This window comes from Rhagoletis pomonella, unplaced genomic scaffold (genome assembly GCF_013731165.1).
Source record: "Rhagoletis pomonella isolate Grant_MI unplaced genomic scaffold, Rhpom_1.0 Rhpom_scaffold_00003, whole genome shotgun sequence".
In the NCBI taxonomy this organism is placed as follows: Eukaryota; Metazoa; Arthropoda; class Insecta; order Diptera; family Tephritidae; genus Rhagoletis; species Rhagoletis pomonella.
The window spans coordinates 85,159,043-85,165,307 of record NW_023458557.1 but is presented as its reverse complement, the minus strand read 5'-3'; the positions used below and the strand labels follow the sequence as shown (position 1 = coordinate 85,165,307).

The 6,265-nt window shown below is 31.4% G+C and overlaps 1 protein-coding gene across 1 annotated transcript in view; it reads left to right on the top strand.

The window, feature by feature from the left end:
* LOC118735705 (tyrosine-protein phosphatase Lar) overlaps positions 1 to 6,265 on the top strand; it is a gene marked incomplete at its 3' end in the record, with an annotated part of 988,245 nt that overhangs the window by 835,765 nt on the left and 146,215 nt on the right.

Below are 6,265 nucleotides of genomic sequence, written 5' to 3'. Positions count from 1 at the left end.
AAAAAAAAAAACTTTTCAGAAACACTCTATGTACACACTCTCATCCGCGCTGTGTAGAAATATACTGCCGACATGCTGGCGCGAGCGCATAAAAGTGGCTATTTAAAATTTTGCAGCACCAAAAGTATTTTAGTGCGTACATTTGGAGTGGCGAATTTGACCGGAACCGATAACATGCAGCAAGCCTAGTGAATTTACAGTGGTGCTGTAAAGGAATTCTTATCCACAGAGTTCAAAATTGTTGATTTTAGCAAGTATTTGAAAATTTATTATTGTTAGGACATGTTAACGGTTTGTAAAAAAAATCATAATTTTACCGTGAAAGATGTTTATCTATTTTTCCGATCAAAATTAATCGCTATTTTATTATTTATATTTTTTGATCAAAAATAATGTTTTTTTTTTATTTTTTTCTTAATAATCGTTATTTGGAATTTTATACTTTTTTTTATAGCAAAAATAATAAAATTTACGTATTTGTATCCTCAGAGGCCGAATCTGTAACAAAAACATGTAAATCCAATTAAAAAAAAAAATATATATTTATTTTAATTTTTTTCCACAAAAATGTTCATTAAAAATGGCCTGAAACTCCGTAAAATTATTGAATATAAAAAATAATAGAACAACTATTGTTTTTTATTCAATCATATCTATTATTTTCAGATATATTTTTTTCTGCATGATCGAAAAAATTAAAATCCAAAATGAGGATTATTTTTTTATTGAAAGAATAAAAATCACAAAACTTCGGTCACATTTTACCAAAAAAAGCCCAAATATAACGATTATTCTTGGTCGAAAAAAAATCAAGACATAAATATTCAAAAATGAAAATTCAACAACAATAATGGTTTTATTCGGTAGTAACGCTTGACGATCAAATTTTACCGTTATTTTAGATTTTTATTTTAAATTTTTTTCCCCAAAAATTTTCATTAAAAGCGACCTGAAACTTAATAAAACTGTTGAATATAAAAAATAATAGTTATTTTGAATTTTTTTTTTTTCAATCATATCTATTATTTTCAGATATATTTTTTTCTGCATGTTCGAAAAAATTTAATTCCAAAATGAATATTTTTTTTATTGAAAAAATAAAAATCAAAAAATTACGGTTACCGAAAAAGGCCAGATATAACGATTACTCTTGATCGAAAAAAATCAAGAAGTCAATATTTATAAACAAAAATTCTTTAAATATAAATTTTTCTACCAGCAAAAATCAAAATAATGATTTTTTCGGTTATAACACTTGACGATCAAATTTAACCGTTGTTTTATGATTTTAAATTTGAATTTTTTTCCACAAAAATTTCCATTAAAAACGGCCTGAAGCTCAATTAAATTTCTGAATATATGTATAAAATTAAAGGTTATTTCGTATTTGTTTTTATTCAAGCATATCTATTATTTTCAGAGATATTTTTTTCTGCATGATCGAAAATATTAAAATCCGAAATGACGATTATTTGTTTTATTTAAAGTATAAAAATCACAAATTTGCGGTCAAATTTGACCGAAAAACTTTAAAAATTTAAAGCCTTAAAAACAAAAATTCTTTAAATATAAATTTTGGTACCAGAAAATGTCAAAATGATGGTTATTTTCGATCCCTGGGGCTTTTTAAATAGTAATAACTCTTGAAGGCAAATTGAAATGTTTTTATTATTGAAAATTAAACTAGTCATTTCTTAAAAGTATCTTCAAACAGGCCGCTAATCGAGCAATTAGCCAAGCTTTCTCGATTAAGCTCGATTTATCATACAAAATTTTAATTCTTAACTGTTCGATTAGTGCTTAATTGAGTGCTAATTGAATGAATTTTTTCATGCAATCCTGCTGGATATGTTTAGTTTTAACTTGACTTTGAGGCATGTTTATTTTGAAAAAATAGCAATCAGCTGTTGGTTTCTGGGCCCCTTTTACAGCTGATATTCCATCAGGAATGGAAAATTATTCTCAAGTTGTACCTTATTTGCGGAAAAACTTTACCTAAAAGTAGATAAATGTATGTATATATTAAAGAAAGTAAGAGGATTACATTTCTCTCCGATACGAACTTCTGGACTCACATTAAGTAAATTTGGCTACGAAAAAACGATGTTCTAGCAGTTCGAGACAAAACTATGTTTTCCATAACAATAATCCTTTTCCTCCGAGCTCTTCGATCTGACATTTTAAAAAGAAATATTATCTGTCTATCTGGCGTAATCAACTGTAGTTACGTTACTTTGACCACCCTTTTGTATCTTTTGCCTGCCCCGTCACAAAGGAGTGAGGCTATTGGACAAGTTATCCATGCCAAAAAATACGTCGAAATGTGAATACAAATAACGACTGATTTCTGGATTATTTGACAACGTTAAAATTGTTCCTAAATGGTGTACTTTCAAACTAAATAAAGGCACGATTGTACCAACAAAGAACCTTTTTATTTCTCAAAAAAACCTGGGTAACAGTTATTCGTCGGCACGCTGTAAATCGAGCCCTAACCGCCAATATAACCTAAGCGAAATTTTTTTTTATTTTCTTTTTGATGCCGAAATGCATCTAGATGCTGTAGGAACATTTCCGCATCAAAAAGAAAATTTGTTTAGGGCTCGATATGAAGTTAGTACCAATATATATATATATCTTCTTCTTCTTATTTGCCACTACAACCACTTCTCGGTTTGGGCCGAGACCAAAAAGCTTCTCCAATTGCCTCTAGACGACAAATTATCAGTATACATTATACGCCGATATATATGTATAAGTTATCATAAACGATTAGCTATCAACATATTTATCGATATAGATGTAATTTTTATATTATTTAACAAATTTGCTATCGAATAAGTAGGTAACGATATAGTTTTCGTTTTCATTTTCGTTACATTAGATGTCCCTTATCAAAAATTCACCAGTACACACATACAAAAAATTTAAAAAAAAATTGCTTTATCGGCTATCGTTAGATTAGTTACACAGCAAAACATAGATACCTACATAATTTTTAGGTCAAAATAGTTTCTTTAGTTTGATGAATAAGTAGAATCTGCATAAAATCTACCCACAGTGCAACGAATTATTAGCAATAAACCCAATCGATGCCAGCCAGCGGCGTAGACAAAGCATAAACTTTACATTGTTATGCGGATAAGAGCCATGAATGCGTGCATATATGTACATATGTATGTATGTATTAATGAATGTAAATGTTAACACACACATTCACACTTTTACGCACACACTTTTGCATCCTAAAGCATTTATGTGCGTAATTTACAAAGAAAAGAAAGAAATAGAAGTGCACAAAAAATATACACAAACGATCCGAGTAGCAATCAAAGCGATTGTGGGAGCTGAGCAGCTGTAGCAACCGAGCAGCCTGGCAGCAAGGCTAATACATAAATATCCTTGCACTAAAAGTGCACCGGGCAACATATGCATTTAAGGAGTAGCACGTACAAGCTGCGCGCTTCAAACAAAAAACACACATGCAAGCAGTCTTTCTCCTATACACACATAAACACATATACATATAGTGTATGCATTGTAGATTCGATTTTATATGGAAACGAGCGTCGGCGGACGTTAAGTTTACCATTTTATTGCAACAATTATCCTTATCGCTCGCCAATGTCAATATCTATCGCAGCCAGCAAAAGCAGCAGCAGCTTACATACGTTGCATAATTGTACATTAGGGTGGTCCAAAAAAAGTCAGGTCTCTCATACCATAGGGATATTCTGTACTGAAAAAAGTATATCCCTGCTGTTTTTTTTTGGAATCAAAAATATTTTGAGGTCGCTCAAAGGAGAAAAAACACTTTTCATAGAATCAGTATAGAATTCTTGAAAACCATTATTTTTCGATCGAAAAAGTCTATTTCTCTTCAGGAGACTTACAATAATAATACCCAAGTTTTTTATTTAGCCAATTTTTTATATTAACAAATTTTTATAGGTCACCCAAAATACCGCAAAAGATGCATAAAATTAAAAATATTGACTTTCAAGAATTCTATAATATTTCTACGAAAAAATATTTTTTCCCCCATATAAAACACAGGAAATTTTTGACCTTTTTCACCTGCATTGGACCACCCTGGTAAATATACCTAAGATAACGTGTAATGCTGATCATGTGTGTGTGTGTGCGTATCATTTTACTATCTACGTGGCGGTCATAAATGGATGAATGGTATTTCGTTTTTCAAGCTATGTTTTTTTTTTTTGATATTCTTTTTTATAAAAATATGGTTCATGCTTTAATAAATACAAATCACACTTTCAAACTTTATACAGAATTAAGAAACAAAACCACAAATTTTTATCTAAATTTCAAGTTTTTAAACAAGAGTTTTTAAAAATTTTTTGGCAAATTTTATAATCCTGTTAACTAACTGCATACCCAAAAAAATTGAAAAAATTCTCTTTCAAAAAAAGCTCGAAATTTAAACAATAATGTGTGGAATTTTTCTAAACTATGTATAAAGTTTGAAAGTGTGATTTATAAGGTTTTTGTTAAGGTACGAAAAAAATTAAAACATTTTAACCTGAAAAACATTGTAAATATTAAAAACGAAACACCATTCATCCATTTTTGATCGCCTTTGTATATTTTCACTCATTTCTTGTTTCTTTCGTTTTACTTTGGTGTGCCTGTGACGCTAGCGTGAAACATGCATTTCCAATGATATCCTGCACATACATACATAATCTGCATTCGCCCCGTTTGTTCCGTCTCTCTCATCCACACCCACTTTCAACAGGCTCATTTGTATGTGAACTACGTAGATTAAGCTTAGCATGTCCTAGCCATTTCGTCGCCTATCTGCTCTTCATTTCTCATTCATGTCATACATACATACATACATACATACATAAGTACTAAGTAAGCTTCTTGCCAGAATTAATGCATTTCTGCTTAAAGCTTTCATTGAATTTCGTTCTTTCTACAGTTCAGCTGGTTTAGTTGTTGCATTTTTTTAATTTTCATCGGTTTGTTGTTGTATTCTATAAATTTTCTTATAATGTCTACTACGTTTGACCGTTTTTGTTTTATGCTTTTGCCTTTGAGCTTAACTTTTTTGACTCCTTTTCCTGAGCAACTGCGTATTCTACTGCTGTGTTTATGCCTCTCACTACTTTTGCGGTCTTGTGTCGCCGCTTATCTTCTTGCATGCAATTCGATATTCAATATAAGCAAATTTTCAGCTTCCATTTATTATCGTCTATTTTTGTGGCTATACAATTTCACTTCCAGCCAATGTCGGCAAGTTTGGCGCGCCTTTGCTCGCCTTAAACTCCACAAAATTTGGAAGGTCCATCCCGTTCACGCTGCTAGCGTCTGCTTTACATATCGAGCTCTAACCGCCAAAAAAAAAAAAACATAAGCAATATTTTTTCTATAATTTTCTCTTTGATGCAGAAAAGCTCGTAGGGTATCTAGATGCATATCTATATTCACATAATCATAAGCAAAAGCCTTCGCAGCTATCTTGCCTACCAACACGCGCTTTACGCCTTCCATTACCTACATATAATAGTTGGCAACTCTGCACTGCAACACGCAGTCGCTTTGCCTCTCCTACTCCTGCGTTCGGTTTATTTTCACCATCTTTGCCAGCTTGTACACCACTGGGATTACCGTTGTTACATTTTATTGGCAGTGATACTGCAATTTTTTACCATTCGCCTACACTCGCCATTTTTCTGGTCATCCGTTGGCTTTGCGTGTTGTGGTCTTGCTTCTTTCCAATTTTCCTTTTTTTTCTGGCACCCCTTTTCTTCCGCTAGATACTGATTTTTTTTTTCTTTTTTGTAGCTGCCTTTTATTGCGGTGACACAGCGGTTTGACGCAGTTAATTAAATTTTTTTCTGCTCACCTTCGCTGTTACGCCGTTTTATGGAATTTATGTTAAGCTTTTGATAATTAAAAAGTTAGTTATCGTCGTTTGGCTAATTTTTGCGCAGAGTGAGTATTAGGTAATTAAATTTGCTTGAAACTTTTTGGTGAGTTTTAAAATTTTGTTCTTTATGGATGCTGGCTATAAGGGGATGCATTGAACGGAAATAAGGATACACTTGTATAGACTGTCGATATTTAAAGTGATAAAAAATTAAAAAAAGTTTACCAAGTTTTTTTGGTTTTTGCACAATTTAAAAATAAGAAATCCACTAAAGTTTGCCACACTAGTGATCGTTGTCATATCAAAATCTTTTTACCTAATCTTTATCTTTATCTTTATCTTTATCTTTATCTTTATCTTTATCTT